Source organism: Corvus moneduloides, chromosome Z (assembly GCF_009650955.1).
Source record: "Corvus moneduloides isolate bCorMon1 chromosome Z, bCorMon1.pri, whole genome shotgun sequence".
In the NCBI taxonomy this organism is placed as follows: Eukaryota; Metazoa; Chordata; class Aves; order Passeriformes; family Corvidae; genus Corvus; species Corvus moneduloides.
The window spans coordinates 62136953-62149455 of record NC_045511.1 but is presented as its reverse complement, the minus strand read 5'-3'; the positions used below and the strand labels follow the sequence as shown (position 1 = coordinate 62149455).

The 12503-nt window shown below is 34.9% G+C and overlaps 1 protein-coding gene across 50 annotated transcripts in view; it reads right to left on the bottom strand.

Annotated features, from left to right (window-relative positions):
* PTPRD (protein tyrosine phosphatase receptor type D) overlaps positions 1-12503 on the bottom strand; it is a 1180356-nt gene that overhangs the window by 797011 nt on the left and 370842 nt on the right. The gene's annotated exons all lie outside the window — the stretch shown is intronic.

The following is a 12503-nucleotide window of genomic DNA, read 5'->3' as shown; positions in this document are numbered from 1 at the left end:
AGGTTTCCTAGAGTCCTAAGCAACTTGGCCTTGAACTCTCTGAGGGATGGGGCAGCCACAACTCCTCTCGGCAAACTGTTCCAGTGCCTCACCACTCTTACCGCAAAGAATTTCATTTTAGATCATATCAGAGTGCATTTTTAATTGCAATTTTCATAATTGAATGTTTAAATTATCTCATAAGTGAAATCTAAAATTATGCAGAATTCAATATTTGTACTATGATTAGCCATTTCCAAATATATACCTTTGTAGTTCTTGAAACATATTTTCAGGCTTGAATCAGTTTGCAGATTTTAATGACATTTAAAGATTAGCTCAAGTAAAAACTCTAAAATGCAAAACACTTAAATTCACTGTTTTCAAGCCTGCATAAAACATTCTACTAAATATTATAAATTGTTTAAGGGTTTGGGGTTTTTTTATTATCTGTTTTTGGTAAAGTGGGACTCAGGGAAGAGTAATTAGATAATAATAATCTGGGTAGGTTATGAACTTTAACTTTAGTGTTCCTCCATCTGAGTCCTTGATATTGTTGCAACAAAATATTAATCTGTAGAATTTTGATATGCCATTGCATAATTTTGAAATATTCATAATAAGGGATGAAAGCTTAATCAGATTGATTTGAGAACTGACATTTTGTTCACAAGGGATTTGACTACATGTAATACCTACACTAACATTTCTAATGTGCATATCTTAAGATATTAGAGGGAAATGTTCAAAAGCCCTATTCTTCATTTTTTCCCACACATTCTTCTGTCAGTATGTACCCCTAGTATATGCACCCCTAATATTAAAAGTATATAGGCAATGTTCCACGTAAGTATTCAAAACACTCCTGTTCAGAAAAACTTATGGTGGTTACAAGTGTGAAGGGCTGTAAGGTTTAAGAATAACAACAGATATAATTAGAAGGCTGAAATTTACCATATCCTGGTTTTAGCCCTGCAATAATTAGAAGTGATGAATCTTAACTGTCCAAACAGGAGGAGATTGAGCGCTTCCAGGAAGAGCATACTAGTTCATGGAGACAGAGGAAGAAACTATTCTTAAGCAATTTGACTGTATTAATAAAGAATACTTGAAACTGATCTGGGATCAAAACTTTTAAAATATAATTTTGGGAATATGGATACCTGAGCAGAAATCAGATAAACATAAAAATTACACGATTTATATCAGAAATGGCATATAGTGAGTTCCTTACATGACTGACTATACAGCATATTACTGCTCTATACATGTCGTTCCCCTGCCAAAAAAAAGTCGAAACAAAACAACAAAAGCATGCAAGAAAGCAAACAAGCCAAAGAAAAAATGACCAGATCTAAGCATCTGAGTGCACAAAATTATTTTAGCTTCTGTTCACTTTAGTTAGGCTTTGAATTTGCTTGTTTCAGAAGCTGAATTACACCCTGGTGCGTTATTCACACTTTTAAACTTTGCAAGGTTAATGTAATTAGCAGTGACCTTAATGTAAATTATTAATTTACTCCTTTTGAAACTAATGGAATAATCTAACCACTGTAAATGCCTTCCACAGCTCACCTTTAAGAGCAGTGACTGATCTCATCACTCATCAGATTTGTTGAAATGTTTTAAGCAGGGTTTAGTGATAATATCTTTATGGAGGACATGAGAAGGAGTGCATCATATTCTGGAAGAATTCTTTAATTTTCTTTAGAGGGAGAGCATATCTTTGAAGTGAAAGGAAAGGTTACTGAATTCTTTAGATTCAGAAATGCATTTCTTTTAAGTTAAACATCAGTGAAAAAAGTAGGTCTATTTGAAAGTGTGCAATTCATAACATCTTTAAAAACCCACACATATGTAACCAGCAAGAGTTTCCTTCACATGGCAAATTCATAACTTCAGGATGTCTTTCTCAGGCTAATAAATATGCAACAACACCAAATAATTATTCTTAATAGAGTCAAACCAGTCACATCCTGTTATGGCACATCACCAAGGTGAAGTCTGTTTTGCTACTAAGTAATATTTTCCTTGTGAAATAGGTACTCCCCTCTGCCACCCTTCTTAATTCACTCCTCAAAACACCAATTTTTCTCTTGTGTTCCTTTATCACTTAAAATCAGTGGTACTGGGCAACAGATAACTTAGTCATTGGCTTCTGGTAAGAGTTCAACCTTCTACCCCACAAGTGCCAGTTTCCCTAGAACTGAAGCTGATTTATGTTTTACTTGAAAGACTAATGCTCACAAAAACACAAAAAATAAAGAGTTAGAGTTAAGACTGACAGGAACTGTAAAAAAAAAAAAGCTATGCACTGAATCTAAAGAGACATCAAAGATGTGTTTCGAGCTTTTATTGATCAGTTAAGAGCACAAATAGGTTTCTCGGACAGTGATATTTGGCCACTGTGAATTAATGCCTTCTTACCTTATTTACATTAGTATCAATCAAAACCAAGGTCACTGAAGTTTATATGTTGCAATGATAAACTCTGAATGAAGACTATGTTGGGGTGTCCACCTTCTTAATACCTCAACAGAAGAGAATTTAACTACTGACTTCACCTGATAAAGCATTAGACTATAAATGAGCTACTTTATTCTCCTTCTCTTTTCATGTTGTCTAAAACAAAAAAAAAACCCAGAAGGGCATAGTAGTTTTGTTCTTTAAAGAACTGTCAGTATTTTGGTTGATCAGTATTTTTGGTAAGAAAAATATTTTCATTGAATAGCACATTTTTTGTCCACTGAATTCCAAGGCTCGCTGCTTTCTCACTGTATGTCCATGATGTATTTCATATAGAAAAGGAAAAAAAAACCTCTTGTGGACAGTATTTTGCCGCACTTGAGAAATTATTGCTAGATTTGTTTTATGTATTTTCTTGATTGTGTTACTAAAAATGCCTAAGCTGTAAGACTTGTGAAAGGCATTTCAGTATGTTGAAGATAGGTGTAGATTTGCCAAAACACTTAGTCATCTAAATCTCATCAATGCATTTACTAAAAGGACCTGTAGGATAGCTGTTCAGGTGTTTTTCCAACGCTTATTCCTTCAAAAGTTCAGTCTGCAAGTCTTATCTCAGAGTTCAAAATTTAACAGGTGATGGAATGCCTAGACAGATGCTAATGACATCAACAGCTATTCTGAGATTATTATGGAGGCATCTTGATCAATAGCATTTGATTGTTTTGGGACCAGGACTGATGGGAGACTTAGGGTATCTGATATTGCAAGTATGATGATGTATGTGTGAATATTACTTCTATGGATATAAAACCACTGTGTAAAAATTAACTTTATTTATGGAATGGTATTTTTTATTGAAGTTGCAGCTGGAGGCCTTTAATCTGGCTCTGACTGTTGTGCCAACTCTAAAGTGTTACTCAATAGTATGAAATATTTACTATTTGAGACAAACAGACATAAAATGGAAAGAAAAAAACCTATCAAAATTAAACCTCTCTTGAAAACACACTCTACTGTCAAAAGACTTGAAGTATTTAATCTTTAATATATGAATATTTGCTTTATATTGGTTTATTGGGAATTTCAAGCTAAGAAATATGTGGTAGTTAATTTTGTTGATTTCCTTCAAGAATCTTCTCTGCAAAGGCCAGCTAACGAGGGAATACCTAAGCGCTTGCAGCAGCTTGTCAATTATATGTAAATAGACACATTGGAAAAGCAAGAGGGTTCAGAATGGGGAAAGTAAACTGTACAGTTATTTTGTAATAAGGTCCTGCTATAAGGGAAAAAGTAAGTGGTATCAACAGATAAAATGTACAGCTTATAAACACCTACATAGTGGAAATAAATAGAAAAGCATTCTCCAAGACATGGGTCCATAAACACATTAGTAATTCACAACAGAGATAAAAAAGAGGAAAATAAATTCAAAATGCAGTCTTGGGACAGCATCCAGATATTTTCATTGTATCACAGCTAATTTCAGATCTGTGTGAGTGACTTTTCCTATATAACTTAGGACAAAGAAGAACAGAATTTTAGTTCCTGAATATTGGCCAGCTGTATATAGAATTAGGACTGAAATGAATCACTAACAGTCACAGCAAATTAATCTCCAAAATCCTCTTCATGTGTTACTGCTACCTAAATGATAATTTTAAAATATTAATCTTTGCAAGCACAGAAGCAGCACACTCTCTCTCTTCCTGCTTAACTACCTATTATATAACACAAATATTTAACATTCAATCAAAATAACAGAATAAGAAACCTGGATAAAATGCTACCTGTTCCAAAAGATGAAACCGATGGGAAGTTTCAGGAATACCCTGGCTTAAGTGTATATGCACAAAAACATATCCATGAACTCCATTTATACAAGATTTGTATGACTGTTAGTATAAAATAAACAAGCAACATAAGTTGCATTCAGTATCTTTGTTGTCTAAGAGTCTTAACCTTAACTCCAAGGAGTCCTTTAATTCCTTGGCTTCTACCTCAGCAAGACAAAAATTTTTACATTGTTTTCAGGCCCATAGACAGTTATAAACATTTTTATTCAACAGCTTCACTTGTAGAAATTTCTAGTAATTTAGTAATGTTTTGTTTTTTCAGCGTAAGTTTGGACATGTGTTCCTCCAATGTGATAGTACAGAGGTGAGTATGTCCCTTGGAGCATAGAGTTTGGGCCCAAATGACTGAGGATATGTACTTTTGTTTAAGTTTGTGAAGAGTTCTTTAACCATAAGGAAGCAGAAAGTTTAAGCAACAGTGAATCTGCATGCTTATGCTATACATGACTCCCATTCTGCTCTTATACATGTGATACAGAATTAGTCTTAATCATTGTACTGATAATGACTTAATAAAAGCAATAACTCTTCACTGTTTACATATCACATCACACTTTGTAAAAATGCATCTTAACGTTATTCTTTTAAAATCACGGCAGGGCTCTGTTACTGCTGAAAATAGTAGTTATAATAATGTCTTAATTAGCTAATGTCTTACTTAGCTAAATAGCACTAACAGATATCAATTCAATCTAGTACATTCCAATCAGATCCATCACTATCTCAAACCCTTTGACCCTCACTTTGGGTGCCAAAAAAGAACTGTCATGGTTTAACCCTAATCAACTGCTAAGCCCCACACAGCCACTCGCTCATTCCCCCACCAATGGGATCATGGAGAGGATCAGAAGCGTAAAAGGTAGTTAAGCAGGGAAAGGAAATGCTGCGCACACAAGCAAATCAAACCCAGGAATTAATTTACTGCTACCTATGGGCAGGCAGGTGTTCAGTCATCTCCAGGGGAACAGGGTCCATCATGTGTAGTGGTTACTTGGAAAGACAAGTAGCGTCATTCCAAACGTCCCACTCTCCCTCCTTCTTCCCTGCACTTTATATAGTGACATGATGCCACATGGTCTGGAATATCCCTTTGGTCAATGGGGGTCACCTGTCCCAGCTGTGTCTCCTCCCAACCTGTCAAGTACCCCTGGTCTCCTCTCCAGTGTGGCAGTACAAGAAGCAGAAAATATCTTGGCTCTGTGCAAGTCCTGCTCAGCAAACAACAAAAACATCTTTATGTTATCAACCCTGTGCTCATCACAGTTCAAAACCAGCCCAATTGTAGCTGCAATTGTACCATATTATCAGACTACAACCTTGACATCAACATATCACATCACTATATTATTGCATGGATGGAAAGATAATATTAGTCTTTGATTTCTGCTTAATTTTTACCAGAGAATATGTTTTCTGTGCAAGACACGTAACATAGAAGAATCTAGGAGGAATATTTCTACAGATATCTTACCAATATTTGTGCATCTGCTTTATAATTTTTTCTCTCTATTACACTTATTTTATGCTTTTCCTTATGTAAACCTTCTGTGTAGTCTCAAAAACATATCTGCAGCATGCTCAGACAGCACTGTTCATCCAATAAACAAATTCAAGCTATGTGATTTGTCCTCTGACTTTCGCCATGGTAAACTCATTTCTAACTTCTGCTACAGTAACTCAGCCACTTTCCCAGCATCACTCATCACTTCAGAGCTTTTAAATGCCTCTATTTTTAAGTCTGGATCTCAGATCATAACATCTCCGAGAGCTGCACTACTAACTTTTAGCATAGGACTAGGAGCAATATCTCCATCATTATCAGCTTGTCTATATCACTTTTAGATTTTTGTGAAAGCTGTCCCAAATAAATAGTTAATCCTACCTAAAGAAGGTTGCTAATTAGTGCTAAAATTGTGGAGGGCTGGGAGCTCTTGGCATGGGAGCCCTCTGCACTCCCTTGGAGGAGAGGCCTGACGGCAAGACGACCTTCCCCAGAGATAAGCAGCCCTCCTCTGGGTCATGGCGAGAAAGTGAACCACCCCCAGCACGCCTTGTTTCTATATGGTATCACCCAGTACCTAGCTGGCTAGTTGGTTCCTACCCCCTGCCTTTCCCATACAAGCCCCTGTTTCTGCCCCTTGGTAGAGAGCTTTTGTCCCTGGCCTTCCCTTCACAGAGGTTGCTGGTCAATAAAAGCCACCTCTGTGGAACTGCTATACAAGGCTCCTGTCTCTCTATTCCCAAGTTCACCTTGGGTGATTTCACAAAGAGCTGAATCACAAGAGCTGGAATCACTTGTAGCTGAGAAATCACTACACTTGCTGAAATCACTTGTTGCCCAGGGAAGCCGGCCACTGCTCCTGGAAGAGCTGCTCCTTGCAGGACACTCTTTCTAGGAAGGTCATGGCACACTGGGTTGTCCCCCCTCAGCTCTCCTGTTAAGCAACATAAAATTACAAAAAAATCCAAACCAAGCCAAGCAAACCAAACCAAACCAACCAACCAAACAACAAAAGGAATGTGTAAACACTCCAATCTTCCTTTCAGTTTTACCATTTTCTGTATATGTGGAAGATATGCCATGCACAAATAGAGATACTTCATCTAAATCAAACATTCATGCTAGGCATGTCCTTGTAGGCATGACTTTTTTCTGTCAAAAAAAATCCCCATCACTGAAAGCCTCACTTTCATCCTTGTCTCCTCTGCCCCTTCTTTCCAGTCATAACCAGCTAACTGTTATGTCTTTCTCCAGTCTTTCAAATTTAGTAAAACAACTATGTAACTATGCAATATCTTCATCACCAAAAGCATGGCCCTGTTTTATAATTGCATTTTTTTTACTTATGTGCATTTACTGGTTTCCCTGAGTAACTTGACAAAGATTATTTCATCAGGTAGTTTGGACTCTAACTCTCCTGGCAATGTACAGAACATTAAAAAGCTTTTCCTGCTGCACAGTTATCTTTACTGCTTCTAGTTTCAGCATTATTTCCTTCTGAGGAAGTATCTCAGAAGCCACAGACTCAGTCCTCTAAAGGAAATGGAATTTTCTTCACCGTATCTTGGCTGCAAATGCTTTCCTTCCTGCAGAATTGTAGATTGAAGCACGATAATTTTCCAGGGATTCTTTTTCTCAACCTGAATCTTGAGACATTGCTAATATCAGTGGGATAGGAAGTTGGTTTTGTTTGACACAGTATATACAAAAGAAAGAGAGGAACTCCTTAAAGAGGATTATACAAAGTTATTTCTTTATTATAAGGAATTAAAAAAAATCTGTTAAGAAAATTTTTTACTTGAAGGAATATACAGTAAAGAGCTGACTAAAAAGCTTGCTTCAACAAACATATAAGTGGTAGTATGAGTAAATGACAAAGGGACAAAAACGCTTTCAAAATATGCCACACACAGCATAGTAGCCTCTTGTTGCAAGGAGAGGATAACCTTCTGTCCAATGCTTGCTTTTCATGCTATATCATTCTGTAAAACTACTTTTTAATAGATGTGTTTCTGAGCCAGCTGACTTTGAGTTCACGACTTACGAACTTTTCATGACTTATGAACTCAAAGTTCTCAAGAACTCAAGTCAAGAACTTGAGGTCTTGAATCAAGAACTCTCTTTACAAGACCCAAAAGGATGGCAGTGCCTTTTGTTGTTGTTTTATTGCTGTCGTTAAATTCTGTCAAAATAGAACAGTTTGCATAGGAAAGAATGAGCAGAACCTCAGGCCACAATAGTCAACATCTTCTTTTTCTCTCCCACTGAAAACAAACCAGATGTGCTTACAGGTTTCGCCAGACGATGTAGGGAATTAGGACAGTTTATTGTATCAGGAATGAATATTCTCTACCTAGATATAGCTGGAGTGGGATGGAAGTGCAATCATCATTGCTAGCTATTAGTATAAAAAAAATTACTTGGAGAAATGTCTCAGAAATTTTTGGGAGAAAAGTCAAAGCAAAGAATCAAAGAATAACATTGAAACGTTAGAGAAAATCCAGTGTAAAACCACATTTTTTCTTATCATTACTTATAGTCCAGTTACAGGCAGTTTCTTAGTGTGGTGTTGGTGAATTTCACTGCTTAGCTCTCCACCCAAATGTACAGAGCACCTAAAAGAAGTATTCCTATATTCTAGAGTTAGATTTCAACATTCAAAATTCAAATTCACTTGCTGAAAACTGGTGCAACACAAGCGTGTTAAGAGCCATGTGATAAAACACTGAGGTAGTCCCCAGTCTGTGCTAGGACCCAGCATCCAAATTTTACCTGGTTCAAGGCTTTTAACTGAAATTAGCTCCCATCTGGAACTCAGTATTTAATGTTCACTAACAATTGTATTATATTGTATGCACTTCTGAAGCAGATCTATCACTTCAGTTTCATCCAGAAGGCATCTTTTTTTGTAGTCCTAGGACACAAAGTGAACTGAACCCTGGTCAGTGGAAAAAGAAGATTCACTACAAAAGCCTGGTCCAAACTCTAATGTCAATGTGAACATGGTGTTTCTAAAACAGAGTTTTACTGTAACCCACTTTAATTGTAAATCTTAAAACAAACAAAGACAACTTTACATTTGTGGATGATGCAAATAAAAATGAAAGACAATAGAGGAGATATTGATTTCAAGATCTAGTTGCTTGAGCAAATAATATGTCTAGAATGCTACTATTTCTGAAATGCTCAGTTGTATGCACTTTTAAAATCTGCATATGAAGCAAGCTGTAAAACTATCTGTGACATGTTTGTGATGTCAACAGATGATGTGATATATCAAATGTTTATTACAGCAAACCCTCAACAACAGGTGGATTTTTAGAAAGATTTACATGATTTTTTTAGCAAGATAATAAGATATTAGCTATGATTTTTCTTAAAACTAAATTATGTTAAATGTAAATACATTAAAATCTCTTAGTTTTAGTCAGCCACCTATCAGTATGTTTCTCCAGTTTGGTGGATTCATTTCTCTTTTTTAATTTTTAGCTCTAAAGGAATTATAGGATGCTAAAGACAAAAACTATTTAAACTGTTATAAACTTGTAGACATGCAACTCCATTTCTTGGAGAAGTTTGAGATATACACAATTTCTGAGCTTAATCACTTATCTGGCCAGGTCTACCTTAGATCTTAGTAATCCATTTATAATAAAATCAGAAAATATTTATATGCTGTACAGCACCAACCACTGTAGCTAAATTAAAGTCTCTCTAGCAAGGAATTAAATAGTTGTGTATTTTTTTTTCCTTTTCAGATCATGAAACAGATAAAATCTTATGTGATACAGCAAAATATATATCTAGAGGAACAGTAGTTCCTGTCCTATGTAATGCAAGTACTCTTGCATATAAAATTTGTTTCATAATATGTTCCATCAGGTTGATATCTTCTTTATTTTTACTAATCAGTTCACCTTTCAACAAGTCTTGTTAGATCACTGAATCATGACAAATGATTCTTTACATATTAGGACACTCAATTCACACTGATGAACTAACAAATTAAAATTTAATATAAAATGATGACCCTGAGAATACAAGTGACAGTCCTTTTGATGTCAGGAAAGAATTCATCATTAGGCCAAGATTTGCCCTTTAATTAAAATATTATCACACTGATCATGCTGAATGAAATGCAGTTTTGAGGAATTCAGTGAAATAACACTAAAATGACAGAAGCTATCACATATTTTTTGTCCTGAAGCAGCCATATTTCATTACACATAACTGAATGTTAGAAAGCAATCTAGTGTGTTTTGCCATCCTTGTCTCAGGATAAGGTAATTATTAGTCTGAGAGTTTCTCTCTTTCTCTCCCCCCCTGCCTTTTTTTTAACTGTGCTTACCCAAGAGGAAAATGAACCACGGTACTTATCAGCACAATGCATACATCAATGATACTGAAGGCAACTTTCCATGGCTGAAGCCATAGGTTAGCTGCAAATCCATTAGTAATTAAAAAGAAAAAAATAAAATAAAAATAAATATCTGTGAATCTAGGCTATAGCTGAGTGATAAGTGCAGAAAAGTCACAAAACTTGACAATGTAATTTGCATTAGTATTGAATCAAAAAGGCTGTTAAAAGACCAAGCAACAGAGGTGAAAAAATTATCCAAAAGGGGACTGAAAACAAACTTCTTAAAAGAATATTGATAATAATGTCATAAATCCTTCAGTCATGTAGTTATTTGCACTCGGTCTAGAAAAAATAAATTTAACTATCAGGACTTGTTTTTTCTGCACAAAAGGATTGTAAATACCAGAGGATTATAAAAATAATACAATAATTAAAAGACCCTTAAGATCTTAAGCATAATGACCTTTGACTAAGGAGAGACTAATATTTGAGATTATTGAAGATGACACATTAATTAAAAAAAAATATTTTGTTTTTGGATTTATTTTAGTTTTATTAACTCTGTTTTAATTTCAAGTCATGCAAATTAGATTTTAGCAATTGTCACTTCAATTTTGTATCTTTCACAGATATCTCCATATGATAAAGGTTATTTTATTTGCATTAGTTATCAATACTCTATAATCTCTTTAAAGTTTCATGAAATTTCATAAAAGAACTACATCTACAACCACTGCAAAATTTTTTTATATACTACACATAAAAAAAATTCATTATAAATATGAAAAACCTCTTTTTCTGGTCAAAAGAAAGTTGCAGAATGAAGAGGTATCATTCTATATGCAACTATTCTTGAAAATAAAAATATTCCTTTACCTAGCAATCATATTTCCAGACAGCCAGACGTTGTTTATATTATCCATTATTTGTTAATTAAAATTAAAGCACGTTTGTGGTCTGTATCTTTTATCAAGTTTTCATTTTATCAGAAAAATAACCTTCAATTATTGCATCCAAGGGTTAATATGACGGGTATAACTGAGAGTCACACGTTGGGTATTTTCCTGACTTCACAGAAGGATCAGTAATTCTTTATAATCCTGCAAGATGAAAAACTCTTTTTTACATAAATGTAACCCAGGTAAAAGCAAGATTTCACAAAATAATTTTGTTCCTGTTAACTTATCCATGCTCACAATTTAAACTGCTTACTAGGAAATACAGTAAATTTGAGGTTTAATGCACAACATATTCTTGTAATTAATTGCATTATTTATTAGTCACATGAAATATGTTACCTAAAACCTATCTATCCAAACTACAGAATGATAAAGTTTCATAAACAGAATTAAAAATCCACCATTGATATCATAAAAGGGAGGTATTCAATCTCGTCTTAAATTTAATTATGGAAACAGAAAAATTATAGGGTTCAGTAACAGTAACTGTTACTACCAGAAGAAAATTAAAGATTTTTAAACAGAATAGACATTAGAGAAATTCATATGTTTCTATAGCATCTTGTTTTTGCCTGAATGGGTGAGAGAATTTGGTTCCTATGACTGCTTTAAAAATGTAATGAATATAAGTATTTGGATGTCAAAATCTTGCATGTGGACAATTTCAATTTAGATACTAGCTTTGCTGTTGTTTTAAGGTTTTTTTCTAATTGTGAAAATGTCTTTACCTCTCCCACACATTTCCAAATATATATATTAATATTTAGGTAGGGTTTGCTGTACCTTTTTTTAATGAAATGTGCTGCTTGTGTGTAATTGTATTCTTGGCTGCTTTAAATGTGAAAAATGCAACCCCGAATACTGATTATCTGGACCAGCTTCACTCTTTGTGATATAACTGCTTCTCATGTTAAGTTTTTCCAATGTTTTGACATTCCAGTGATGTTTGCATGAAGGACAATTTAGGAGAGATTACACACACAACAGAATACACCATTTTAGATGCACTCACTGCTGAGCACAAACCCACAGCTTTTGTCTGTCTGTGTCCGCGTGCATTTTCTGTATGTCTGTATGGCACATTTCTTCCCAGCTTTAAGCACGCAGCTGCAACTTGATTCTTTACTTGCTGCAAAAGATGGCTTGATGACTTTTGTATAAGTGACTTGGTCACTTGTTTCCACTAACTCATAGCTCTTGAGCTTAACATGGATACCTAAATTAAGATTAAAATAGATTCATAGCTAGAGTACAACTGATGGTCTGACTATATAACTGAGGATGAGTGTAGGAATGACATCTGGGTGTTTCTGCTATAGTTATAATGCCATTGACCAATGTAGGATGGAAAGAATCTCTGGAGGTCACCTAGGCTAACAATCTCT